We start from the raw sequence: 27,163 nt of genomic DNA on the forward strand, positions 1-27,163 counted from the left end.
TGAAATCCACATTATTCATTGGCATCGCTTCACTTTTATTTGTGTTGATCTTGTACCCTGATACTTGTCTATATTCCTTCAATTTCTTATGTAATTCTTTAACTGATAATTCTGGTTCTGTTAAGTATACTATGACGTCATCTGCAAATAGACTGATTTTATATTTCTTCTCTTTTATTTTTATCCCTTTTATTTTATTTTCTGTTCTTATCAGTTCTGCCAAGAGTTCTATAGCTAAAGCGAACAGTGAGGGAGACAGTAGACATCCCTGCCTAGTTGACCTGCTTAATTTAAATTGGTTCGGTGTATATCCATTTACTGTCACCTTCACCAATGGTCCCTTATATAATGCTTTAATCCAATTAATATATTTCTCTGGTAGGTTATACCTCTGTAGTACTTTGAATAAATAATTCCATTCTACCCTGTCAAAGGCTTTCTCTGTGTCTAAAGCAATCGCCACTGTTGCCGTTTTGTTTCCTTGTACTGCATGGATTAAGTTAATGAACTTACAGATATTGTCCGTTGTTTGTCTTTTCTTAATAAATCCAGTTTGATCTAGTTTTACTATTTTTGGTACACAGTCGGCCAGTCTGTTTGCTAGTAGTTTTGCTATTATCTTATAATCTGAATTAAGTAGAGATATTGGTCTAAATGATACTGGTGTTAGTGGATCTTTCCCCGTCTTTGGTATTACTGTAATTATTGCTGTTTTACATGAATCTGGTATGTTTTTTGTTTCTTCAATTTGGTTCATTACTTCCAGGAGAGGAGGAATTAATAAGTCTTTAAATGTTTTTCAGAATTCTATTGGGAGTCCGTCCTCTCAAGGCGTTTTATTGTTCAGTAGCTTTTTTAATATATCCTGTATTTCCTTTATTTCAAATGGTTTTATCAATTTGTTTTGCTCCTCTTCTTGCAGTTTCGGTAGTTCAATTTTAGCTAGAAACTCATCTATTTTGTTTTCTTTCCCTTCGTTCTCAGTTCGGTATAATAGCTCGTAGAATTCCAAGGAATTCCAAGGAATTCCAAGTTTTCATTGATCTCTGCTGGGTTATATGTAATTTGTTTGTCCTTTTTCCTTGATGCCAATACCGTTCTTTTAGCTTGTTCTGTTTTAAGCTGCCAAGCTAGTATTTTGTGTGTTTATTCTCCTAGCTCATAATACTTCTGCTTTGTCTTCATGATGTTCTTCTCCACCTTATACATTTGTAGTGTTTTGTATTTTATTTTTTTGTCCACCAATTGTTGTATCTTCCCTTGTGGCTTACAGCTACAAAACTTTAAGAATTATTATAGAGCAGCACAATTAAGATATCTATCAGATTTTTATCAAACAAGGAAAAAACCAGATTGGACCAGGTTAGAGCTAGATAAAATAGGGGAGAAAGTACCAGAACATATAAATGGGATGAAAAGCTGGTGCAACATAGAAGTTCACCAGTATTGCACCATCTGCTCAACATTTGGAAGAAGATTCATGTAGAAAGGAAAAAAAACAAATTACCAACTACCAAAATTATTATTGACGCAAAACCAACTAATCCCTTTCACAATAGATAACCTTTCCTTTAGAGAATGGGAGAGAAAAGGGATCAAAAGAATAGAAAATTGTTTTTTGGGAAATAATTTATTATCTTTTAGACAAATGAAGTACAATTATGGTATAACTGACAGTACAATGTTTGCATACCACCAACTGAAAACCTACTTGAAGGACAAATTGGGAAGCAGGCTGAGGTTACCAGAAGGAAGCAGCTTTGAATATGTGATTACAGACACAATGATAATTAAAAGATTTATAACAAACATGTACATCAAGCTGCAAGAGAAAGAGGACAATGAAATAAGCTGTAAACCCAAACAAAAGTGGAACAAGATCTAACATAAAGATAAAAAATGAAAAGTGGGAAAAGCTATGCTCCAGAACTATGAGAAATACAATAAACACGAGGTTACGCATGATACAATATAATTGGTTACAGAGGCTATATATCACATCCCAAAAGTTAAATAAATGGGACCCAACAGTATCAGATAGATGTTTTCGCTGTAAGAAGGAAACGGGAACAACAGTACATGCAATTTGGGCATGTGAGAAAATGGAAATGTTTTGGGAAGATCTAAATCAGGTATTAAATAAAATCACAAAAAGCAACATTACAAAAAATCCAGAGATATTTCTTCTAAGTAATATAAGAACTAAAGAACTAGGCCTCAATTTGGATGAAGCACAAAAAAGATTAATTATGATAGCCTTAGCTGTAGCAAAAAAAATGTATTATATCAACCTGGAAATCAGAAGAGAGCCTGAGAGTACAGCAATGGAACATGGAAATGAATAAATGTATTCCATTGGAAAAAATAACATATAATTTAAAAAATAACGTCACAGTATTCAAACAAATTTGGGAACCGTACATGGAACACAACAGAGAGGGCCTAACGCAGACCTCCACCCTCTAAAATGACAGAATGAGAAGAAGACGAAATGAACTGACCCAGTGTGTAAAAGTAGATGATACAATTTTGTTGTTTATTTTCATTATGTGATGACATTGTTTAATGGGTTTATTGTATTGTATATGTTGAATGTTTAGTGGGTAGGGAGGGAGGTGGGAGGGAGGGAGGGAAGGGAGGGGGGAAAAGGGGAGAAAATGACACTGTGTATATTCAAGAGGGAAATGTTTGTGTGTATTTTGGTTAATATGGTTCATAGTGTGAAAAAAAAATTAAAAAAACCTCCCTATATATTCTTGGCCCTCCTCTATTTGCTTTCCACTCCCATTCAGAATGCAGTTGCAAAAATTCTTAGCAATGTATAACTGAATTTCCAGTCTAGCGTGTCCTTAGCATGAAATTTCTGTGCACAACTCTTGGTGTAAGCTTGTAAGTTAGGATTTATATAAAAGAAAAAGGTACTTTAACTCAGACTTGATATTTGTGTGTGCTATGCAGTTTCCTTGCACATGTGATTCACATGCACAGAGAAGTTCAAACATGCACTGGCAAATTTCAAAGCATTAGATTGCTGCAATTGTGTTTACTTAAAAATGTGCACCATGTTATGCATTAAAAACCATTAATCAGAAAAGAATTTCTTGACCAAAGTGTGTATACTTTTCAAAAACAAATAATGTGGCCTTTGGAGAGATAGAAATATTGCATGATTGGTGCACTTTGCATTTCCCTCAACCTCTGCAACATTGCCAGTTACTCACCACTCTGCGGTCTGAACATCCCAGGTCCCTTTACCTGCTGCTCTTCATTTTATAAGTATGAAATTAAAACTAAAAGTTAGTATCTTTTATTGTATATTTAAAGGCAAGTGTGAAACATGAAATTCAGTAGATGCAGAGATTGTATTAAAAACACACACAGAAGTGCTGGAAGAACTTAACGGTCTCACAGCGTCCATAGGAGGCATCCCTCTCCCCCTTTCTCTCTTGTATTTAATTAAGATGCCGGTCTGGTTTTTTTTTGCTTATATCTCGAAGAAGGGCTCAGGTCTGAAATGTCAGTAATATATCTTTACCTCCTATGGACACTGTGAAACTGGTCGAGTTCCTCCAGTATTTCTGTGTGTTTTCATGAACTACAGGTAGCTTCCTAAGGAAGTCTATTTGAAAGTAATTGTGTGAGGAGGAATGAAAGATCTGGTAACAGTGAATCCTAGTATACGGCGAAAGTCATAATGAGCTCTTCAGTTGAACAGTGTCCTTTGTAATTCAAAAAGCAATCTGCTGGACAAACTCAGCAAGTCAAGTAGCATCAGTGGGAGAAATTAAATTGTCAATGTTTCAAGTCATAACCCTTCATCAAGATTTGTCAAAGGGGTTCGACCTGAAAAATGGACATTAATTTTTCTCCCACTGATGCTGCTCAACATGAAGAGATCCTCCAGCAGATTGTTTTTTTCTCTCCAGATTCCAACGTCCACAGTTTCTCATTTCCACCTTAATATGATTTGATGAGAGATTCCAGTAAAATTCACCTTTTAAAATGTGATGTATATTCTCATGGGAAGGCTCATTCTCCTTGTACATGGCTGCCAATGGGAAGATGAATGCATTTTGATAGGCTGTGAATAGAGTTCATGAAAGAAAAGAGTTATCATAGGAATATTGTACAAAGTAGAGCGATAATGCAGAATGTGAGAAATATGGAGCAAAAGCAGAAACAATGATGAGAAAACATGAAAGAAGTTCAGTCAACATAATCTGAATTGGCAAGGTTATTTGTCAGCACATTAGAAACAAGCTTATCAGAAAATGGTTTTTAAGGTAAAGGGGTGTCACATTAAATATGCTTTACTTCAATCATTACTTAGAATGTGAAATGGGTCCAGAGGGATTTCTGAAGAAAATTTAAGAGACACTTGTAGGGATGCAAATATGTACAAAAGGAAATGAATAAAAGATTAATGGAAATAAATAGAAACATTCCCTAGACTATATATTCCAATTCACACATTCCAGACTACTGGCGGTATGACAACAATACCATCGACAAATATGCCGATGATTCCATGGTAGTGGGTTGTATAAATGAAGGGGATGAGTCAGCACACAGGATAGAGATTGAAAACTTGGCTGAGTGGTGCACCAACAACAATCTTGCACTCAATGTCACCAAAACTAAGGAGCTGATTGAAGACTTCAGGAAAGGAAAGCCAGAGGTCGACAATCCAGTGATCATTGGGGGATCAGAGGTTCTTGGGAGTCAAAATATCTCAGAGGATCTCTCCTCGACCCAACACACCAATGGCATGGTGAAAAAAGCACATCAGAATCTCAACATTCTCAGGAGTTTGTGGAGGCTGGTTTGACATCAGAAACCCTGGCAAATTTCTACAGATATGTGGTGGAAAGTGTGTTGACTAGTTGCATTATGGTCTGGAACGGGAACACCAATACTCCTGAGGATAAAGCCCTCCAAAAGGTAGTGGACACAACCCAGGACATTACAGTCACCCCCCCACCCCCACCACTATTGAGTACATCAAGAGGAAATGTTGGTGTCGGAGGGCAACAACAATCATCAGACCCACACCACCCTGCACTCGCTCTGTTTTCACTGCTGCCATCAGGAAATAGGTATAGATGCCACAAGGCTCACTCCACCAGGTTCAGGAACAGCTGCTATCCTTCTACCATCACACTCCAACAACAAACTCAATCAGGGACTAATTTTTGGACTCCTGTGCACTTTATTGATTTTCTTTGCCCTCCCTGTGTTCCACAGTCAGTTTGTTTGCATTAATTATCTGTTTAGAGATCTTTTGATTGTTTACATATTCACACTGTGTGCCTTTTATTTTTTTGCACTACCAAATAGTGGTAATTCTGCCACATCCACAGGAAAAAAAGAATCTCAGGGTTGTATGAATGTCATGTATGTACTCTGACAAGAAATCTGAAATCTGAAAATATGTCTTGATCTACCGGAGACTAAAAGGCAATGAATTTTCATCTAAAGCGCATATTTAGAAATAGGCATTGTAATAAAGGTTGAAACATGAAAATCTGCAGATGCTATGATTGTAGTAAAAATACACCAAAATGCTGGAGGAACTCATCTGGTCTTTCAACGTCTAAAGTAGACAAAGATATATTGCTGATGTTTCGGACCTGAGCCCTTCTTCAAGAAATAACCAAAGAATAAGCAAATAGCAGGAAATCTTAGAATGGAGATTGTTGGCTGGGGGAGGAGTCCAGAACAACAGAAGGGTGAATTGGATATGATATGGGGAAAAGGTGAGAATTGATTTTGTCTGTGTGAAAGGAGACAGGGAAAAGGGAATGAGTTAGAGATGGGGGGAAGTGACAAGAAGTGACAAGGTGGTAGTGGTGGTGGTGGGGGCGGGGGTAATGAAAGCCAGAGAAGTCAATATTAATACCATTTGGTTGGAGGGTACCCAGTTGGAAGATGAGGTGTTGTTCCTCCAATTTGCAGGTGGTCTCAGTCTGGCAGAACATGAGAGATGTCAGCAAGGGATAGGTTGGGGAATTAAAATAGGTGGCCACTGGGAGATCCACACTATTACTGTAGACAGAGTGAAGGTACTTAATGAAGTGATCTTCCAGTCTGAGACCAGTTGATCCAATATAGAGGAAACTACAATGGGAGCACTAAATGCACTGGGCAGCGTGGTTGGTGTAACATTTCGCAGAATTTAAAGTAAATTAAATTTAAATGTAAATTTATAATGAAAAAGAATTATGATCCCTGCAGATTCACAAGTGAAATGTTGCTTCACTCAGGAGTTTGGGGTCCTGAATGATGGTGAGGGAGGCAGTACAGCTGGAGCAACTCCTGCGGTCTGTGCTCACAGGGAGAGGTAGCAAGGGGATGATTGGCTGGGAGGGAGTAGTGGACAAGATATTCACAGAGGGAGCTGTCCCTGCAGAAGGTGGAGAGATTGGGCACAGACTGGGAGATTGCTTTGCTGAGCACCTTGGCTCTGTCTGCCACAATAGCGTGGATCTCCCAGTGGCCACCCATTTCAATTCCCTTTCCCTTGTTGACATGTCTGTCCATGATCTCATCCACTGCCAGACTGAGGCTATCTACAACTTGAAGGAACAACACCTCATCTTACATCTGGGCACCCTCCAACGGATGGCATTAACATTGGTTTTTCTAGTTTCTGGTAAACACTCCACCCCACCCCTTCTTCCCCATCTCCTTCCATCTTGTTCTGTTGCTTTATCGCTCTTCCCTTTTTCCTCTATCTCAATTCACACCTCTCCCCATATCATATCCAATTAACATCCTTTGTTGGTCTGGACTCCTCCCCCAGCCAGCACTATCTCTGTTCTGAGATTTCCTGTTTTTTACTTATTCTATTTATTCTTTGCTCTTTCCTTCAAGGGTTCAGGCCCAAATCAGCAGCAAATATATCTTTTTCTCCTGTGAAAGACTGGCTGAGTTTCTCCAGCATTTTGGTGTTTTTTATTAATTATAATAAAGGTTGTAAATGTTCATAGAATGAGGACCAGGATAAATATTATAAGCTAATTCTTTCTTCTTTGGCTTGGCTTCGCGGACAAAGATTTATGGAGGGGTAATGTCCACGTCTGCTGCAGGCTCGTTGGTGACTGGCAAGTCCGATGCGGGCCAGGCAGACACGGTTGCAGCGGCTGCAGGGGAAAATTGGTGGGTTGGGGTTGGGTGTTGGGTTTTTCCTCCTTTATCTTTTGTCAGTGAGGTGGGCTCTGCGGTCTTTTTCAAAAGAGGTTGCTGCCCACCGATCTGTGAGGCGCCAAGATGTACGGTTGGAGGTGAGATCAGCCCACTGGCAGTGGTCAATGTGGCAGGCAGCAAGAGATTTCTTTAAGCAGTCCTTGTACCTCTTCTTTGGTGCACCTCTGTCTCGGTGGCCAGTGGAGAGCTCGCCATAGAACACGATCTTGGGAAGGCGATGGCCCTCCATTCTGGAGACGTGACCCGCCCAGCGCAGTTGGGTCTTCAGCAGAATGGATTCGATGCTTGCGGACTCTGCCAGCTTCGATGTTGGTGATGAAGTCATTCCAATGAATGTTGAGGATGGAGCAGAGACAGCGCTGATGGAAGCGTTCTAGGAGCCGTAGGTGATGCCGTTAGAGGACCCATGATTCAGAGCCGAACAGGAGCGTGGGTATGACAATGGCTCTGTACACGCTGATCTTAGTGTGTTTCTTCAGGTGGTTGTTTTTCCAGACTCTTTTGTGTAGTCTTCCAAAGGCGCTATTTGCCTTGCCGAGTCTGTTGTCTATCTCTTTGTCGATCCTTGCATCATATGAAATGGTGCAGCCGAGGTAGGTAAACTGGTTGACCGTTTTGAGTTCAGTGTGACCGATGGAGATGTGGGGGGGCTGGTGGTCATGGTGGGGAGCTGGCTGATGGAGGACCTCAGTTTTCTTCAGGCTGACTTCCAGGCCAAACATTTTGGCAGTTTCTGCAAAACAGGACGTCATGCGCTGGAGAGCTCTCTCTGAATGGGCAACTAAAACTAATTAATCACATGTTAATATGGCAGTGATTACTTATCTGGATTTTTTTCTAGATACCTTCCAATCATAAACATTGAAGACCATCAGTCTTCACTAATTTATGAATGCAATACATAATGATTTCCCAACGGTGTTCAATCAAAAGTCCACATAAGAGATTTGGTAATACAACAATACACATGTGAAAAGAACCAAGTTACAGGCCACAGGATGTGAGAAAAGGGAGAATGGAACTGATGGGATTGTGTCCCAAGGTGTTGATTTGATTCCAATTAGTGAAATGTATTTGGTATTGTGATGCAAGGTTGAGAGGAGGGAGTGAACTGTTTTGTTAAAGATTTGGCATGACAAGTAATGTGCTTCTAAAATCTGCATTGCTATGCCTCTGTTGCAGTCATGGATACAAGAAAAATGAAATCAAAACTGGTAATGATGCCAAATTAGAAACTATTGAAATTTGGAGGTTGAATTCAAAAGGGAGGATAATGCTGAAAATGTTGAATGCTGCATTTTATGGGGAAAAACACTGAAAGAAAGTCACTTTAATGCAAACTATTAACTGTCTGCAATTGTTATTTTTGCAAATGCATTTCCATGAGTGTGGTGGTACACCACCGGCCTACTGCAGGGTGAAACTTCTGTACCTGTAGGAGTGTAAGGGGACAGGACAATACCTGGCCAGATGTTAATCAGTCGGCCTGAAGGGATCAAGCCCCACCCGGGCGGGTGTCAATCACCCTCCGGGATATAAGGTTGCGCCGATCTCCCAAAGCCTCACCCAGAGTTACTGCAGCTACAGCCTTGGCTCTGTGGAAGTCTTTGTGGATTAAAGCCTGTTGTACAGTCTTTACCTTGTGTGTATCCGATTCTGGCTAACAGCACACCACAATGAGTCAGTCAGGCCTCACATATGGAGTTCCATTAAAGCTTGTGTCAGTGATGTCATTCTGATTCTGACTGTAAAAAAAAAGATCCTTGCTCTGTTTTATGCATCTGAGACCCAAACAGACAAGAGCTGGCACCTCAAAACAATGGAAAAATACAAAAAAGCTGCATCCACAAAATCCTTTCAAGTTCTAAATATCAGGCCACCACTCCCAGCATAGGCTCTCACTACTTTCAGTAGGCAAAGTTGGACAAGCCACACCATTTACCTATCCGATACCAGACTCTAATATAGATGCTTTATTTGTAGTGCTGTAATGGGAGGATATTATCTTCTTTTTCTTTTTAAAATATTTTTATAGATTTTAATGGAGCATTAAAAGAGAATTTACCAGTTTGAAGTATGAAGATTATTATATGAGTAATGGGGGTGGTGAGATAATATGAAGTCCCCTCTGCGCATGTGCAGCCAATCTTTGAATCTCGATAAAGACGACCACTGGTATAATTCTGTCAAAAGAGCGTTTTATTGAGGTATACATGCAACACTAGAAACTATCTTAACAATATAGAAAATAAATAAGGGAGGGCGAGGAGGGCATATTATCTCACCACTCTAATAATCATCAAACTTACAATTGGTAAGTTCTCATTTAATGCTCCATTTAAAAAAAATGCTCGTTGGTTGGCTAATATGAGATTTCAAAGCTCAGTGTTCTCTTTTACGCATGGTCTGAAAGATCATAGGGTGAATCCATAGACTTCCCGTGTGTGGCACAATTTAATCGGCAGCCTGCAAAATTGCTGCAGTGAAATTTTTCCCCTACGTCCTCAGAGGTTTATTGTAAAACCTGTTAAATGTTCTTCCATTTGACCATCCATCCTGACGGATGAGATTCCAAATGGGGACTTCCGCTCTACTAGCAGTAGACATAGCTGCCACTCTGGTTGAGTGAGCCCAAACTGAGTGATACCCACTCCAGCCAACCTCATGGTACTCTTTAGCCATCTGGCCAAGGTCTGAGAGGACGTCTGCTGATGCGGTTTCCTGTAACATACAAACAAGAATCTCTCTTCCCCCTCTGATATCGCGAGTACATTCAATATATTGTCTCAGATACCACACCACACTTAATCTTTTTCTTTTGTCCTCTTGCTAAGCGTACATTTTAAACTTTGTTCCCACACTACCAAGTTTATTGTTTCAACAAGACATGAACATGAAATTCAACAAAATCATTTTCCCAAATGATATAGTCCAAGTGTGAACAAGTTAAAGTCTGTATTCTATGGGCCGAAGTCAAGGCCACGAGCATGAGCAATTCCCAAGATAAGTCACGCAACTCCAAGGCGTACGCTGGTGACAAATGTCGCAACAAATCCAACACGACATTAACAACCCAATGAAATACTCCCCTCATGAATTTTGAAATCAGGGGATGATTCTCGACAGTGTTCGGTGGCTCATAGAGTCAGGAAAGCAGCCAAAGCATTCTTGGCTGTATTGATAGCTGATAGCACTATAACTGGCTACGTGAACATATAACAAATCAGTGAGGAAATGCAAATAACTGAAATGGAAACATAATTAACATTTAAACTCTCAATAAAATAAAACAGTTGCCATTTGTTAACATGTGGCATATTGCTTCTGGGTTGACTTTCTCCATAAAGCACAAATAATGTCCAGCGTTTTTGGATGCAATCCTTTTACGCTGAACTTTTCATGCCAATCCTGCAACATACGAGATCGAGCTGAGTAAGAGGATGGGGAAGGAGAGATATTGGTTGAACTAGCAGTTCCTTGCTTCTTCTCAACCGTAAAGGTCATTCTGGCAGCATCCAATTCAGCATTGGGAACGAGGACTGGGAAGGTCAATCTGGTACCACCAGGAGTCCAGTGGCCCCGTCCTGCTGAATTTTGTGCAGGCATTTAGCTACTAATGAGAAGGGGGGAAAATTCAGTTCTGCCCAATCAATCGTAAAGGCATCTATGGCTTCTGCCTGGGGTGTATGGCAATCAGGATACCTCAAACCACACGAGATAGAGTGCAGGTCAAACACTAGTTTTAATAGACTAATATATACAGCTAGTCCTTGCCTCTGTGCAGGCCTAGGCCAGAATGAAGGGGGATGAGTCGCAACTGGTTTATATATGCAAGGTCACCAGGTGAGCCACCTAATGTTTTAAATGAGATGCAAACAGATTGATCTCTGAAAACCCAAAATTCTGTTCTATCAGATTAAAGCTCTTTTCTCCCCAACATCCATTCCATTCTATTGTTGAACTTTCTCGACATCAAATCCACCTGTTAGTTTAGATGCCCTGGCAATTATATACGCAGATATAATATCCCGATATTCCTTTCGCTACACCAACTCCACATCTGTATTGCAAGCCAGTTACATGATGGGGATCAAACCTCCCATTTTATTCAGGTATGCTACTGCTGAGGTGTTGTCTAACCTCATCAACATGTGTATATCCCTTTTCTCTGCACAGAATGACTTCAGTGCCAACTGAGCTGCCACAATTTCGAGAAAGTTAATGCCAGATGCTGATGCCAATATAATCTTTTGAATAGTCCATCTGCCACTGGCAGAGGTAGTTAAGTCTGTGGCGCCCCATCTTTCCCCTCTAGCATCTGATCAGATTTCCATATCAAACTTTCTATTCTCTATCATGGCATAAGCCTCCGATACATTTGTGGTCCACCACTCAAGTTCTACTCTAGCCTCTTGAGATAAACTCATAGGTCTATCAACATGACCCCTGACGCCCTTTAAGGCTTGTACTTTATCTCTTTCCAGGAATCTATATTTTAGCAGACTGTACTGAATGGCTAGGAAAGCAGGCACCAATTACCCAATTACTTTTGCTACTTTCCATAGAGAGGGAGGTGATTAAAGCACTACAAGCCTGTAGAATTTCCACCGTTTTATCTTCTGGCATGTTTATTCTCATACATTCTGTATTTAAGAGGAACCCAAGGAATTTAATTTCCTTGGTTGGGCTGAGGACTGATTTTTCTGGGTGTATAATAAATCCCAGCTCCTGCAGCAGAGCCGTAGTGGCGTTCACTGCTCTCTGTGTTATGCCCATAGACCTGCCGATCATGATGGTGTCATCCAAGTAACCCATCACTATACGTCTCTTCTTTCTTAGCTGGGTGAAAACTGGTTTCAGCAACTTGGTAAATATTCTGGGTGCAGAACTAAATCCATTAAGTCGTGCCTTATATTGCCACAATTCGCTCTTCCAAATAAACTTCAGGTACTTTCTCGAGAGTGGGTATACAGATACTGAATAATAAGCATCTTGTAAATCAATGGATGCCATAAAATAGCCCTTGCGTAATAATGGCATAACAGAATGAATTGTGTCCATTTTAAAATGTTGGTGTGAGACATACACATTTAGGTCAGATAAATCTAAGATCACTCTCGTTCCCCCGCTTCTCTATGGTCTCGTGAATATGTTTGAAACTAACTCATTCTCTTCCTGGCACCAGCATTCTGTTATGTTTTTGTGTTCTAAAGCCATAATCTCTTTCTCTGTAGCTTCCATAAACTGGGGTCTGTGTATATAATTGTATAAGCCCTTTCTCCTAACTGGAGGTAATTTCTGTGGGTCAAACTCAATTTGATACCCAGACACTGTATGCTGTACATTAGAATCAGTAGTAAGATTACATAATTGGCTAAAGAACATTGTTAATTGACCACCCGCAATCTTATCATCATAATTAGAAAATGCACTCAGTTGGCTATAGGTGGCATTCATTTTTTCGGCGAGATTTAAGTAGGAAAATTCTTCTGCCGCTATCTGCACAGAGGGTGTTGCCTAAAAAAATGCCTGAGTGGTGGTGCCACCTGAGAGGGATATCCTATCTTAAAGTCCCCAGCGTACAAGTGATAGGGATGAAACATAACAGTTGCTCTTGCCTGAACTCTCCAGCCTCTAACCACTCCAGTGCTGCCTTCTGCTGCTCATTCAGGTCCTTCACCTGTTTACTCAGATCATCACCAAAGAAAAATTTAGTGACAGGATTAGCAGGTTTACATAAATGAGCATTCCGAAAATTTAGATCAGGCTTTATCAGCTCCTTCCGGAAGGCGTTCAGTTCGTAATTGGCATGGGAGAGCAACCCCAGCGCATCTTGTTGTGTCTGTTATATATGATGACAGTGTCTGGGTAAACGCAGTGATACCTTTAACCAGAGAGCCCTGTAACCTTTGCAGCTTCATGTCCTTGGCTCTCATGGAGACATTCAAATTGTCCCATATTGCAAAGTTTACTTTTGGTACATCCAGCAGAGAGCAATTATCTGGGCAGCGGTATTTTTTAAATCGCATCCTCTAGCACCATCTGTTTGAAGACATTACATATCAGATAAGATATTGACCCTGCAATTTCTTCATCAAGAGGTTGCCCAACGCCCCTCGGTGCTGCAAATTTTGCTGCGTTTGATGGAACTTTTCTCTCATCCCGACCAATGGGAGTAAGTGTATTGGAGGTTAGGGGACTCAATTTCCTCGTCTGGTCCCTCGGGCTCTCCCACGTCCCATTCATATTGGAAATAAGATTCCTCCCCCTGCTCAGAAGACACTTGTGGTTTATTCACGATTGCTGATATCATGCCTTCCAACTTGTCCAGTCTTAGCAAAATTTCCTCATTGGTCCGACAGTGGGTGCCCGTGGATCAGAGACACTTACATTGCCTTTTCTCAGGCTTTTTGTCCAGCTGGTGGTCATCCTTGCCCGTCGAGTGGGTGGATTAACAACCCCCAATGAGTGGGTCATAGAGCAGCCAGGCCCTGTCTTACTAAGTGAAGGAACCTCCTCTTCACTGCCTCTAGAACTGAGGAGACATGGCCTCACTGAGCTCGCCTCATGCAGAGGCATTTCTGTATCACTGCCAGACACGTCGGACCCTAACTTCCACAAAGCTAGGTCTTTTTAGCCAGACTGGTCCCAATCCGCCATGAGAGTAGGCTGCTGTCATCTGATCCCACCCCCAATGGAGGAAGGTCGGCATTGCTGCTTCTCATGGGGTTGACTGGTCCCTGGCAGGCCCGTTGGTTCTTCGGCACTTCGATCATGCTGTAGGAGCTCTGTGAGCTCGAGGGCTTTTTGCTGCACTCCTCCCCCACCTCAGGGCCGGGGAACCTCCCACTGGCTGCCCTGTATTGCTTTCAGCTCACCTTCTTCGAGGGAGAGCCTTCCTGGGGTTTGCGCTCAACCTCCATACATTGGTCAGATCATCTTAAACATGATTTTCCGACTTTTTTCGAGCTTTTGTCAGCACTCAAAATGGCACCCGTGCTGCAAGTCAGACAGATGAATTGGCTGCACATGCCCAGATGGGATCTCATATTAACGAACTAATGAGCTTTACGAAAAATAATAAAACACTTATGCAGACAAAAAAGGTACACCAATAAGATGATTTAGACAGTTACACAAACTAAATAAGATATTCTATTTAACACTAACATGCATAAGTTGTAAATCATATCCTTAATTCATATTCTAAATTGTATATGGCTTTTTTTTTTAGAAAAAAACCCTCTAATAATGCAAAAAATTAAGGAAGGAAGAAAATAATAATGGAATATTATCTCAACAAAAGATTAAGGATGTGGTCAAATCTTCATTGAAGAAACAATGGGACTTCTGGTCCATAACAGCTCAAAGTAGAGAAAGAGTATTTGGAATAGTAATAAGAAGCCCAACTCCATACAGTGATAGTACAGATTCTATCACCAATGTGTATATATACAGATGGTAGTGTAGGATGACTATGATTGACTGAGAGTGCAGCCACACCTACTGGCAGGTCTTAAAGGATTGCTCCTCACCAGACCAGGTCATTCTGGACTGGTCGACCTACTTGTGATATGCTCCAGTCTTTTAGTTAATAAAAGCCTTGGTTTGGATCAACAAATCTTTGGTTCTTTCGATGCACACTACACATACATCAAGAGCACACGGAGAAGGAGTGCACCATCCCATAAACTATCCACCCACCTGCTCCTTCAGCCCCTTCTGTCTCATCTGCAGAAGAATCTGCATTTCTCAAATCAGCTCCTTTAGCCAATGAAACTGGATTGGAAGGACTCGTTCTTGGTCTTGATGGATGCCTATCAAGGATTTTCTAAGGACAGCAAGGGAGGCTATTCAGTCCATTGAGAGAATGCTGGCTCTTGGAGACATTTTACAATTATTTCCTTCATATTCTCTCTAATTTTCCTAATTTCCTCATGCTTACCTAACTACTTACCATAGCTAATTAACCTCCTAATCAGCACATCTTTGGGATGCAGGAAGAAACTCGAGTACCCAAAAGAAGCCCACATTGTTGCAAGGAGAACCTTCACATTATATATAGGGGGAGGTCTGGATTAAACCTGCATTGCTGGGGTTGTGAGAAAGCAGTAGTATCTGCCGTACTACTATAATCTCCTCCCAATGCTTAGCTGACTGTTTCAATGGGTTCTCAGGTATAACATTCTGCAGTTCTTGCCTGACTCCCATTTGGTGATCTGATAGCATTGTAGCCTTTTGCAAGGAAGATCGAGGCCTGAAAATTATAATAGCCCTGTGAAAGCACAGAGTTTGAGTCATGGCTCCAAAGGCAATTGGGTTTTATAGTTCAACTTTAAAAGGACAGATGGAATTCCAGTAGATAAATTTATGTAGCAGCTCAATTGAAAAGCCTAAAATGATCTCCTTAGAGGCTGAAAGGATAGAAATCTATGTTTGCCAATTGATGCTAAACTGCAGTTAATTTTAAGGCGAAGAGTGGTACTTTTCAACAGTGCATCAATCTGTTGAAGTCAACGTAGCCAAATGTCAGGGAGGCAACCCGGTTTCAAGCATTGTTCCCAGATTGTTTCATCTGGGAACAATGGAGAGAAGAAAACCAGATAAGAAGTCGGCAGAGTAGCTTGGGAAATGGTCAGTCATTTCAGTCCGCCATTCATTTTAATTGCTGGTAAATGGGGCAGGTTTTGTTGTGAGCTTGTGATCTTCCCTTCTTAATGCTCCTCAATGCTTTGCATCCAGATAGTGCATTAGGCCCAGATGCAGGGGCAGCAAAATATGCCCCATTATTACAAAATGTTGTTAAATGCTAATAGGAATATGTAGCTAAATACAAGTTACCGGAAATGTCCTTCCGTAAACATCGCTGCCAAATTACTGAGCAGCATTGAGATACCCTTTCAGAATAAATTCAAGATAAAATAATTACTGACTTGGTCGCTTAGCTGAAACATATTGGTAAAATATCAAGTGAGACCAGAATAACATGAAAACAATTACACTTTGTGTGGAATTTTCTATCAAAAGTCGACCATAGGGATATAGAATATGCAAAAGCAAAATAATCCACAGCATGTCATATTTCTTTACTTTCTCAGAGCCATCTAAAATACAATTCTTTACATAATACAAATGATCTAATGTGAATAAAATGGGGTTGTATACCATGGAATTCTTTTGCTATTCAAAACATATGCAAAATTGAAACAATTCAGTGCAACAACATCGGAGATTCTTGTCATTTATTTTCACAAAAATATTTCTGATGAATTAAATGCCAATCCTCGTGGATCCACACCTATGAGCTTGGCTGAAAGCAACGGCCTGAAAAGATTCTTAAACTGAATAATTCAGTTCCACGGTGTGTGCCCTGCCTTAGTTTGTATCGCTTTCCTTCAGCTCAGAGAGATTAGCAGTTGCTCTGAGCAGTTGTTCCCATTGAAAGGTTACTTTGACATATCCTTGAAACGATTTCTGCAGCTTTCAAGGCACAATTTCACTTTCAGGCAGATGGATCTGATATATGATGGGCAGCAGAAGGCCAGCAAATTAAATCCCAAGCTAGTTCTGTGCCCTGTTTAATAGGGCCTCATGGTAAATCATGAATAAGTCAAGAATTTTTAAAGAGATCCAGTTTAAAATTCCTGTCAGACCATGTTTCTACATATTTTGGCTATATTTGTCTTCCTGTGCTGACAGTGTTGGTTTACTCTGGTGAAGATTTTACGACTTATATTCCCTTTGTAGGCTTTTTAGAGCAGCAGCTAATAAATGAAATTTGAGGAGAAGGTTTTTGTTCTTGGAAATAATCCGCTCTATTTGGCTGCAGGGGAAATAAAATAATGAGAGACCTATTGGTTCTTATGTTTTGTTGTGATTTTGACATTCATTATATGGCTTTTCCAGGAGAATGAGGAACAAATGTCTTCATGTATTTTGGAAAAATTCCATGTTGCTGAATACTTTAGTTATTCTTTTTATTTCTCTGTCTTTCATTCTTTTGTTCTTTTTTTTCTCTTTCTTTGCCTTCCATACTGTTAAATTTTTAATGTATTATTACATGACAATAAAAGGAACTTTGAGCCTTGTACAGTGTGGTGTGTCACTGACCATTGGGATCGTGGTACTGTTGTTTTAAATTCAAGGCCTCTTATGCTACTGAGTAAGGTCTCAAAACAAATAAAGGGCTAGAGGTAACTGGTTTCAGAGCTAGGGTCAGCTTCCCAGTGGGAGAGATCAAGAGAGGTGGGAGGCCTGTGGATCAGATGAGGCAAGATTTGGACTCTGGGAATGCAGTGAGTTATGGACTGGCAGACACAAGTCGGTGGAGCAATTGGTGTTTGGATGTGGTGGTTCGGGTGAGGTGACTGGTGACTGAGAGCAGATGATTGATCACTGTGCGGGAGGATGCAACAAGGGTCACAATGATGAGGGATTGGGAGGAGAGAGTTTGGCTGTCCATCTCATAATGCTGAAGGGATAGGGATTAAAGGAGAGCAGTAAATAATTTTACGGAGACGTATAACGAAAGGCAAAGCCATACCCTTAAATTTGATGTACAGCAGCTTGGCATTTGCCAATTCTTTCAAAAATTTCTGATGCTTAGAAACATATAAAAATTGATTAAAATCAAATATACAAATGTTTGTGGAGTAGATAGAAAAAATGTATATAATTTAACTTTTATTATAACACTTTAAATTTTAAGACCTACAGCACAGTAACAAGCCATTTTGGCCCATGAGCCCATGCCACTGAATTCTACCCAATTGGCCTACAACCCCCGGTACATTTTGAACAGTGGGGGGAAATCTGAGCTTCCATGATGTGTAAGAGAAGAGGAGACAGTGGGAAAAAAAAAATCATAGAAATGGGCTGATAGGATTGTTCTGCTGGGAACCCAGTGAACTGAATTATATGTTTGCCCTGTCTCTGACATTGAGCCTGTCGATCACCATTGAAGAATCTTAGAGGTAAATACTGGAAAAACCTCTCACCATGCCCCTGAGACAGGTTGTAGTTATTACCTGAGGCTCAGGGAGTCACCAAACTACAGCACAGCAAGTTGCAGAACCAAAAGATGACCTTTAAATAACTGCTGTGATTGGATCACAGTGCAAATCTGTTGGCCTGAATTTCCAAACCAGAAATTGGAAACCGTCTAAATTAGCATTATTTGCTGATTGATGTCACTCTCTGCACATCCTAAGTGCCAAATGTGGCAAGTACATTTATTTATAAGTGTTGGGTTGAATTTGTTTGGTTTCTTACTCAAAAAATTAACGTCAAAGGATAAGATTATGTTTCTTTTATGTAATTGATAAATTTCATGTTTTCATGCTGATATGAAAATATAAATAATTTAAAAAAAAGTGTTCGGTTGAATTTCATCAATTTTGTGATCCATTCAGAGTGGCCCTGTTTCCACAGTTTGCACATGAAAACATTTACCAGCTTAGCACATAAACATATTCTGTAATGTGAGTGAATGTCTAAGAAGCTGTTAGTTTTTTTTTTAATGAATGAAATTAGTTGGATATATTAGATGGAAATAGCTTCCAAGCAGCTTTGGGAAAATGTTAATTAATGTTGTTCTAATTTATTTTGTATGAAATGTCCTTCCATTCAGCACTGAGAATGGGTTAGGGTTAGGGTTAGGGTTAGGGTTGAAGCTGCCAGGGCAAACAGCATTTTGAGCTATTAGGTGACCTGGACACCTTAGTAAAATAAATTGTTTTTCTCTCTTTAAAAAAGCAACCTCAGTAAAAAAAAAAAGGCACTAAAAGATAAAGTTCACACTAAGGATGATATCCCTCTGCTTGCTTTGTTTTATGTGTGCATCCTTCCCTTATTTAATACTCATACTTAAGATAATGAGAAACAAAAATTTCACAGAGAACTTGTGAAACAAACAACTTCAAACTTTCTCTTTGAAAGGCAAACCATTAAAATTGCATTTCACAATCTCTAAAAGCTACATTTCCTATCTTTGCGACTGGTGTTTTCAGACACGAGTCTCCTGAGCTTAAAATGTTACATCTGTGCAGGTTGCCATAAGTAGATTGTAATTATTTTTTCTTAATATTCATCAACAGATTATTTTCCATCTTTTGAAATAGAAGCATGGAATTCTTTCCATAAAGAATGGCAGGTGAGTAAATACTGACTGGTCCATGGACAGTTGGTTGATAGGTTATTCCAAGTTGAAATAGAGAATTAAAATCTCCATGTGCTGTAGTATTGAATGCTTAACCAAGAGAGCTGAACCAAAAAGATAAAACCTGAAGACAGCACAGTCAAACTTATTAATAGGAATAAATCCTTCATAGCTGTTGTTTGATCATGAAACAGCTTATGGTTCAGCTGCCCTCCCTGACTGCAAAGAAGCTGCAGGCCATCTGACCAAATAATGTGAAATTTTAAAGTTGGAAAATTATTGTTAAATGGCAATAGCTGTGATTACCAGGACAAAATTGTCCCAATATCCCAAATCAGTCTTTGTAGGCCAAATATTAACATTTGAGGCATTCAAAAACATATATAATTTGAGGTTTAAAAAAGGGATTATATGTGAAGGTAAGATTTTTTAAATTGAAATAGTAATTTCTTCTGCTTTTATTATTAGCTTCCAAGTGTACTATAAGCCTAGATAACTTCCTTCATCAGGTACACGGAGACTATTTATAACCTATAATGTAAGTAGCTAATTCATCGTCAAAATTCATTTTTGCTCCCCTTGTCTGCTTTTCTAATTTTATAATGAAATCTGATTTAAAATAAACATTGCGGCTTCTGGACTGGCAACTGCCTGGTGTCGAAGGTATGCAGTAGGTGCTCTGATCAATTTTAAACATTTCCCACTTCATCATCTTTAATCTTTAACTAAAGAGGCTTAAACTTGTCCCATTTAATATTTCATATCATTGCTTTTGAAAATGAGAACCAACAAGAGGAGCTAAAGCTGCTAAAAATTGTAAAAAGGAGACAACATATCGAACTGCAGACAATTTACGACCTGTTGATAAAGCAATCACAGGAGATATCATGAGAAATAACTGCAGCAGTGAAAGAGAGTCACAATGAGAGTCAACAAATCCAGAAATATAAGACCAAACTCACCTTATAATATGGATGTCAAAGATTGCAGGCAGACCTCAGAATCGGCAGAGCCTGTCAGGCCACAGGACCTTTAAACAGCCAGTTCTCAGGCAAGTACACCGCAGGAGTTTTAAACAGCTAATGGTCAGGCCATTTAAACTTTCCAGGAGTCACAGACATCAGACGCTCAGTACATTTAAACATCATTGGTGATTTAAAAGGACAGCGCATGGACCATTTAAATACCATAGGAACTACCAGTAGAGGACCCATGAGCTACGTAGAGAAGAGCCAACCACGTAGACACGGGGGTGCGGCGGGGGGGGTGGGGGGGGGTGGGGGGGCCTACAGGTCAAACTGAGATGCTGGGCCCTGAGGGTTCCATATTCCTGGCCAACGTACAATCCTTGGAGAACAAACTTAATGAACTCTAAACCTGACACCAAAGAGCCATCAGGGAGTGCTGTGTAATGCACATAAGCATGGCTAAACATAGGCATTTTGGACATGGCGCTGAATCCAAAGGGCCACACCCTTCATTGTGCTGATGGAACACCGACGCCTGGAAAAACCAGGGGAGGCAGCAATGTCTCATCATCAATTCATCATGATGCACAGATGTAATGGTCATGTCCCAGCCCTGCTCCCTTGACCTGGAACATCTGGCGAGGGAATTCACTGCCATCATCCTGGTCACAGTGTACATTCCACCCGAGGCTAATGTCAGGCTGGCACTAGAGGGACTGAGCACTGTGATTAACAGCCACGAGACAGCACATCCTAATGACTTCCCCATCATTGTAGGGGGCTTCATTCAGGTCAACCTGAAGAAGTGTCTGACGTACCACCACTAACACATCACATGCAAGACCAGTGGAACCAACACACTCAACCACTGCTACCACCATGAAAGATGCATATCGGGCTATACCACGACTGCACCGTATTCAATTAACACCTTTTGTTGGTCTGGATTCCTCCCTCAGCCAGACTGTTTGAATTCTGAGATTTTCTGAGATTTCCTGCTTCTAGTTCATTCTGCTTATTCCTTGAAAAATGGCTCAGGCCTGAAACATCAGCAATATATCTTTGCTTTTTATGGACACTGAAAGACCAGTTGATTTCCTCCAGCATTTTGTGTCCTTTTAGTTTAAATTGTACCTGACTGGGTAATCTAATTATTTTGTGGTTCTTTGTCCTGAATAATTTATGGCTTTATTTTGGTCCATAAAAATCATCCCTTTGTCTCCAAAGAACAGGGCCTGGAAATTGCCTCCTATATCAAAACCTTTTTTCACATATTAGATCAATTAGGTTATTTGAACGCTGATGTATTTTGTGCACAGATTTCACAATATTGTAGATTTGATCCATGACCTATCTCTCCATAGAGATAATGGGGATGTACAGTGATATCTAATAGGGCACACACTCTTACAACCGAACTATCTTTGACCAAATGCACCCAGAACCTGCCATCCTCAATCACAACTCAATCTAATGCCTGTCCAGGCTCACCTATTGCTACTAAAAATTCCTGTAATCCTCATTATCCCTTTCCCTTATCATCAGTTTTCTAGGTCTCGTGATCCATTAGCTATGGTAGATGTAGCATAAGGAAGACACTTGTAAACATAAAAGATGCAAGACCTAGTCTATTACACATTGGACTCAAAAGGTCGAAATTCTGGAGGAGCTCTGTGGGTCAGGCAGCATTTGTGCAGGGAAATGGACAGTCAATGTAACCAATACTCCTCATCTATCTAGACAGAATATGCCTCTATCTTAGGCCTGAACCACACCACAATAGAATTTCTTGTCAGTGGAGGGAAACTCACAAAAAACTGCCATGAGGCTCACAGACTGGTTCACATAAAGTGCCTTTTTGACATGGTTTAATTTCTAACTCCTATATATCTAAACCTTCCTCCTTCCTCATACTCTCAAGGTGAGAGGTGCATTGTGGTGTCAACTGAACTAGCTCTGCAGCTTGAATGGATCTAATTCAAGGACAAGAGTTATCAGACTAATTGATATTAAATAACCCACATCCAATTTGATCATTATTTTGATAGATCTCTGTCAGGACGATTTGTCCTGACCATGTTAAGTATGTTTCTCATCTCGTTTATTTGCTGCTTTTAAGGTTGGTGCTTTTTGATTTTTATTCTCTGACTACAACACATTTAAGGTATTTGTTGTTTTCATATGTAGAATTTTTAGTGTGGTTCCTTCTCCATGAATGTACAAATTGGCTCAGGTTGGCTCTTTACATCACTTTGTCTATTGACTGAAAGGTTAACCAAATATCAAAACATTAGAAGACACATTCACTTCTCTTCCTTCAGAAGATAAGCTGTTCCCTTGCAGCAGGGATATCCAACATAAGGGTTACGAACATGGAGATTTCCTGAAAATGTAGCATTGTGGAGCATGTCTATCAGAAAAAAAAAATTGTTTTCCTGCAGGCCAGGCAGAATTTCTAATTACTGGTAAATGTAAACTGCACTCAAGAAGAAAGAAATAAAAACAAAAGAAATGGAAACAAACTTACCATGCAAATACAGAACATTAAATATTCAGTATTTTTTTCTTTTCTTTGGCTTGGCTTCACAGTTGAAGATTTATGGAGGGGTAAATGTCCACGTCAGCTGCAGGCTCGTTTGTCAGCTGCAGGCTCGTTTGTGGCTGACAAGTCCGATGCGGGACAGGCAGACACGGTTGCAGCGGTTGCAGGGGAAAATTGGTTGGTTGGGGTTGGGTGTTGGGTTTTTCCTCCTTTGTCTTTTGTCAGTGAGGTGGGCTCTGCGGTCTTCTTCAAAGGAGGTTGCTGCCTGCCGAACTGTGAGGCGCCAAGATGCATGGTTTGAGGCGATATCTGCCCACTGGCGGTGGTCAATGTGGCAGGCACCAAGAAATTTATTTAGGCAGTCCTTGTACCTCTTCTTTGGTGAACCTCTGTCATGGTGGCCAGTGGAGAGCTCGCCATATAACACGATCTTGGGAAGGCGATGGTCCTCCATTCTGGAGACGTGACCTACCCAGCGCAGTTGGATCTTCAGCAGCATGGATTCGATGCTGTCGGCCTCTGCCATCTTGAGTACTTCGATGTTAGGGATGAAGTCGCTCCAATGAATGTTGAGGATGGAGCGGAGACAACGCTGGTGGAAGCGTTCTAGGAGCCGTAGGTGATGCCAGTAGAGAACCCATGATTTGGAGCCGAACAGGAGTGTGGGTATGACAACGGCTCTGTATACGCTAATCTTTGTGAGGTTTTTCAGTTGGTTGTTTTTCCAGACTTTTTTGTGTAGTCTTCCAAAGGCGCAATTTGCCTTGGCGAGTCTGTTGTCTATCTCGTTGTCGATCCTTGCATCCGATGAAATGGTGCAGCCGAGATAGGTAAACTGGTTGACCGTTTTGAGTTTTGTGTGCCCGATGGAGATGTGGGGGAGCTGGTGGTCATGGTGGGGAGCTGGCTGATGGAGGACCTCAGTTTTCTTCAGGCTGACTTCCAGGTCAAACATTTTGGCAGTTTCCGCAAAACAGGACATCAAGCGCTGAAGAGCTGGCTCTGAATGGGCAACTAAAGTGGCATCGTCTGCAAAGAGTAGTTCACGGACAAGTTTCTCGTGTCTTGGTGTGAGCTTGCAGGTGCCTCAGATTGAAGAAAATGCCATCCATGCGTTAACGGATGTAAACAGCATTCAGTAATAAATTATAAGCAAAGACTATTTACATGAGTCATGTTCTGGAGTCTAATCTTCAGTGCATTAAACATCATTTATGTGTTTTCCACTAGATCTACTAGAAGGGATGTACCATTGTTTCTCCCAAATCCATATCTTCTTTCATTTAAAGGACAATGGAGTCTGCAGTACATTGTGCGAGTTTGGAGCACAACTGGATGGGGTTGGTGAGGGAACATCTGATGAAATGAGAAAATGGTACAATGCTGATCAGAGAGTCATGGCCTGGAGGGAAGTATGAGGTGTCTGAGATCAGATTATTTGGCCTCTGTAAGATAGCAGTGAGTTCCTCAGGCCACAACAGCACCACTGTAGTCGTCAGTGAACGGAGTGCAGCAAGTTCAGAAAAAGAAAGGTTAGAGTGTTAAAGGGGATTGGAAAAATTAAGATTCAATGGTGTGTCAGCATTTTGCAATGATTAGATCTAGAGGGGGTAAGAGGCTGCTTAATTTGTTTTACAGATTGCAGTTGTTCTAAGAGTAGCAAAAACATCATCTTCTCAAGGACAACTCGTGACGAGTTTAAAATTGGATTTGACAATACATTCAATAAGATTTGATCTTCGTTCTTTAAATGGAAAGATAGTTGTATATTTGTTAAATGCACACTATATCATTGAAGCTTTCTTTTTCATAATAATGTACTGAAAATTCAAAACTACAAGGTGAAAAGTAAATGAAAAAAATAAATAACACCCTTAATCATTTAGCATAGGGTCAACATGACTCTGTGAGCACTTGGAAGATGAATGGAAAATTGGAATGAGAAAATATGGCAGTCAATTGCATGTAATAAATATCCACAAAGAGAGAAATATGACAATGGCTAGCTAATTTCCTTTAATAATGTTGGCAGAAGAATAAATATGTACAAACAGATTGAACATACCTTTTCTGCTCATCTTTGTAATCATTTATGGTGACTTGCAAAAGTTTCAATTTAACATCTGTTTGTAAGATTGAACACCTGACAGTACTGCACCCCTACAATACAGAACTGGAGAGTCAACCTCGATTTGTATGCTCATGTCTATGGAATAGGACTTGCACCCACAGTCTCCTGACTTAAAACAAAGAAGCTACAACTATTTTTTTTTTCAAAATGCATCTTACAGCGGCGACTTATTGTGAGGAGCTCTGATGGGAAATAATCAAATATTTCCATTCAAAACTCCTAAAAATCAAACAAAAAACAAGAAATATAAAATCAAATTATCAACAGCACGGAGGTTCTAAAATCACTTGGAACCGGCAGAACTGTTAGAATTGGCAGAGGCACCTTTAAACAGATCAAGCAAGTACAACAACAACTCCAGAAAGTACAACAACAACTCCAGCAAGTACAACAACAAGTCCAGCAAGTACAACAACAAGTCCAGCAGCGGACCCACGAGCCAGGTAAAGAAGATCCAACCACATGAACATAGAGGGGGGTGCGGGCTACAGGTCAAGCTGAGATGCCGGGACCTAAGGCTTCCATTCCCTACCATCCTCCTGGCCAATGTACAGTCCTTGGAGAAAAAATTTGATGATCTCCAACCCAGATTTCAACATCTCTAAAACAAATTGGTAATTCCGGAGGAAACTAGAGACAGAGACAGATAGACGCCGGCTATGGCAGGGAGTGCAGGCCATTACAGCCTACAAAGTGAGCACAAACACTATAGATGACCGTGTGGCTTCACTACCCAATGAGCTGAACACTTTCTATGCCCATTTTGAGAAGAAGGACCAGACAATGCCTACTAGAATCCATGTAAAGGCTGAGGGTGATGTCAGAACATCAGTCAAGAGGGTGAATCCTTGCAAGACATCAGGCTCTGATGGCATACCTGGCACCAACCAACTAGCCAGAGTGTTCATGGACATTTTCAACCTCTCATTGTGGCAGTCAGAGATTCCCACCTGCTTCAAAAGGGCATCAATCATCCCGGTACCAAAGAAGAGTAGTGTGGGCTGCCTCAATGTCTACTGTCTAGTAGCACTAACTTCTGCTGTGATGAAATGGTTTGAGAGGTTAGTCATGGCCAGAATTAACACGTACCTAAGTAAATGTCTGGACCTGCTGCAATTCACCCATCATCACAATCGCTCTACAGCAGATGTAATATCTCTGGCTCTCCACTCAGCTCTGGATCACTTAGAAAACAGTGATTCATACATATGGTTGTTCTTCATGGACTACAGCTTGGCCTTAATACCATTATATCCTCAGTTCTGGTCTAGAAGCTACAAACTCTAGGCTTCTGCACTCCACTCTGCAACTGGATCCTTGACTTTCTCATTGGAAGACCACAGTCAGTATGAATTGGAAACAATGTCTCCTCCTCACTGATCATCAGGACAGGCACACCCCAAGGATGTGTGCTTAGCCCACTGCTCTGCTCGTTATACACCCATGGCTGTGTGGCCATGTACAATTCCAATGCCATCTACAAGTTTGCTGATAACACCACAGTTGTCAGTAGAATCATAAATGGCAATAAGGAAGCATACAACAGGGAGATAGATCAGTTAGTTGAATGGTTTAACAACAACCTTGCGTTCAATGTCAGCAAAACTAAGGAGATGATTGTGGACTTCAGGAGGAAGTCAGGGGAACACGACCAAGTCCTCATCGAGGGCTCAGTAGTGGAGATGGTCAAGAATGTCAAATTCCTTGGTGTCAGCATCTCTGAGGATCTGTCCTGGAGCTTCCACATTAATGCAATTACAAAGAAGGCTTGCCAGCGACAATACTTTGTTAGGTGTCTGAGGCGGTTTGATATGTCACCGAAGACTCGTAAACTTCTACAGGTGGAGAGCATTCTGGCTGGATGCATCACTGCCTGGTATGGAGGTGCCAAGTCTCAGGACAAGAATAAACTGCAGAAGGTGGATAACTCAGCTTGCGACATCACAGGGACCTGACTTCATTCCATTAAGGACATCTACATGAGGCGGTGCCTTAAAAAAGCATTGTCTATCCTCAAAGACCCCCACCGCCCAGGCCATGCCCTCTTCACTCTGCTACCATCAGGGAAAAGTACAGGAGCTTAAATACAAGCACTTAGCGGTACAAGGACAGCTTCTTCCCCACTGCCATCAGATTCCTGAATGAAGAAAAGACATTGC

The 27,163-nt window shown here is 40.8% G+C and overlaps 1 long non-coding RNA gene across 6 annotated transcripts in view; it reads left to right on the top strand.

Moving 5' to 3' along the window:
* LOC138763256 (uncharacterized) overlaps positions 1–27,163 on the top strand; it is a 147,596-nt gene that overhangs the window by 75,479 nt on the left and 44,954 nt on the right. For 4 of the 6 annotated variants that reach the window (XR_011357452.1, XR_011357454.1, XR_011357449.1 and 1 more), the window contains exon 3: positions 19,302–19,357. This is a non-coding gene — a long non-coding RNA (uncharacterized lncRNA). Of the gene's footprint in view, positions 1–19,301; positions 19,358–19,831; positions 19,902–27,163 lie in introns of all 6 variants that reach the window. The other 2 variants (XR_011357451.1, XR_011357450.1) reach the window with 1 other exon arrangement.

Source organism: Narcine bancroftii, chromosome 5 (assembly GCF_036971445.1).
Source record: "Narcine bancroftii isolate sNarBan1 chromosome 5, sNarBan1.hap1, whole genome shotgun sequence".
In the NCBI taxonomy this organism is placed as follows: domain Eukaryota; kingdom Metazoa; phylum Chordata; class Chondrichthyes; order Torpediniformes; family Narcinidae; genus Narcine; species Narcine bancroftii.